Raw genomic sequence first — 2385 nt, 5'->3', positions numbered from 1 at the left:
TCCCTCATCTCTAAGTTCAGCTGCACACCTTTGCTGATATTAGATCCAGCTTCTAGGCTGCACCGATTTCCAGCTGCTTACTTTCTTGTTCTCTACAATGCCCGATGGCACTGACTACTCCTCTGTCTGATCCGACTAAATTAGGGCCCCTTTGTGTGGGTAGTTGTTGTGGGACCCAGTTACTGAGGGACCTCAGGAGAGCTCTTCGGAGCTGCTGTTTCCTGGTTCACGCTGACAAACTTGCTAGCTGTGGCTCAGCTCACTGCTCTACCAGTCCCCTCTTAATTGCCTAGTGCCCAAATCCCCTTTCTTTCCAATAGTGCTTTTTTTAAAAAGTAATTTTCGCTACAGGGCATGTGTGCTCACTGGAGAGAGACACAGAGGGAGAAAAAGAGGGAAGGTGAGTAATCACCTCCGAGGGGGGATAGCCACACTGCAATCCCTTGTCTTCCGTTCTCCTACCAGGATTTTGGCCATGCACACTCACGTGCCTGGCACGTTTTTCAAGTCACTGTGTCTGAGACTCAAACCACCAAGTCGGCCATGTGGGGTCCAACCATGAGTTGGCCCTTCCAGGGGACCCTTACACTTACACTTCCCCACACTCTTGTTTCAAGGTTGATGCCTTTGGGGAGTGCTTCAGCGATCTCTGTTCCTAAGGACCATCATTCCCAAGGCTAACTCATCTTCCTCTGCAGTTGGGGACTAGGATAATGGTCCCTTTCCTGAGAACAGCAGCATCATGGGACAGGGCAGTGGCCTCTGATCTTCTCTGCTTGCATCTTCCAGCATGGAAGCCCCACGCTGAGTGAGCTGGGGCAAGGTCTGTCATCGCCTCTACATTTTCGCTTACCATGCCTGAGGTTGAACACCTACCATGTAAATGCGTGTTGTTGGGGACAGAGCCCCTAACTCTTGCCTGCACCTGTCGAGAGTTCAGCCTCTCTGGAGGCAGAAGGTGAGAAATCCTGGAATTCCAGCAGGTTCATCCCTGTTGGGGAGGGCTGCAGACCTCCTTATGCTGCCATTCCTGAAGGAGACCCACCACCAAGCTTAGAAAGCTCTAGCAACTCCTTTGGTCCATGAAGCTGGTAGGTCATGGGGCCAGACAGTGAAGGTAGGCTGAGATGCTGGTGCTACCCCCTCCAGCCATGCTCCTCGAGCCCAGGAGCAGCTGGTGCCATCAGGTAGGTAACCAGGTAACGGTTACACCACGGGCATAATCAGAGCTCCAGGCAGACTCCAGAGCAACATTCCCCTGACCTCCCTTTCCTTTGAACCGAGCCCCTGGAGACAACATTCGCCAGGAAGTGAGTCTTGCCTCAGACTTGGGGAATGAAGCATAGCCAGGCATTTCCTGCCTGCTGCCCACCACACTATTACGAGTCACCGCACTCCTCTGACCTGCTGTTTGCTCACCTATCACGTGGGCAGTTCACCTAGCCTCGCCCCACCAGGTTGAGGTGGGACTTCAATGATCTGCAAGGTGGGTAACACAGAGCCAGGTACAGGAAGGTGCAGTGCAAGGTCCCCAGCTCCTCGTACGTCCACGGTCCTCTGCACTCGGCAGGTATACACAGCCTGGGTGCCAGGGGAGGCACAGCTGCCACGTGCGCACAGGACTCAAGTTCAACAGACATAGGTTCAAATCCTGCCCCTGCCACACTCCGCCTCTGTGATCAAGGACAAGTCTTTAATGTCTAAAAAGTGTCATTCTCACTAAAAACGTGATGAGACTTAAAAGTTACAAGAAGTAAGTGAGAGAATCCATGTGAGGTGCCTGAAAAGGAGAGTAGATGCTGACAAGGACAGTGACTTTGGAGGTGCTGAGTGACTCTGTCGGCCAGGCCAACTCTTGTAGGGACGAGACTGTATCTTGTCTGGGGTTTTCCCTAAGCACTGCGGGCCTAGGAGGAAGCAGTTATTACCACACCCACCAAAAAGGACAGCCATCACTCACGGACTGTCCACTGCGGGCCAGGTGTTTGAAGAACAGAGAAGTTGTTTTTCTGCACTTACCTTTGCCTCATTTTGCTAGTGGGGCAAATGGGAAATTCAGAGCAGTTAAGAGGCCTTGGGACCAGCAGTTGGAGTAATAGCTATGTCACTGGACTCCCATGTAGTTGACCATGGTTCGAGTCCCGGACCTGGTGGCTTAAACTCATGCCAGGCATGTGTGCGTGCGTGCCTAAGATTCCGAGAGGAGAATGGAGAGGAAGGGATTGTGGTGTGGTCATCCCCCCAGGGGGTGATTTCTCACTTTTTGTCTCTCTCTGTCTTTCTGGTGAGTGCAGAAAAACTACGATGAAAACCTCTCAAAAAAAAAAAAAAAAAGAGAGAGAGAGAGGCCTGCCCCAGGGCAAAAACAACGCTTAGAAGGTTCAT

General features: G+C 52.0%; 1 protein-coding gene across 1 annotated transcript in view; it reads right to left on the bottom strand.

Moving 5' to 3' along the window:
• COL22A1 (collagen type XXII alpha 1 chain) overlaps positions 1–2385 on the bottom strand; it is a 272600-nt gene that overhangs the window by 205931 nt on the left and 64284 nt on the right. The gene's annotated exons all lie outside the window — the stretch shown is intronic.

Source organism: Tupaia chinensis, unplaced genomic scaffold (genome assembly GCF_000334495.1).
Source record: "Tupaia chinensis unplaced genomic scaffold, TupChi_1.0 Scaffold000335_1, whole genome shotgun sequence".
Taxonomy (NCBI): domain Eukaryota; kingdom Metazoa; phylum Chordata; class Mammalia; order Scandentia; family Tupaiidae; genus Tupaia; species Tupaia belangeri.
Note: the sequence above shows the minus strand (reverse complement) of the source record. Positions and strands in the feature narration are given on the sequence as shown.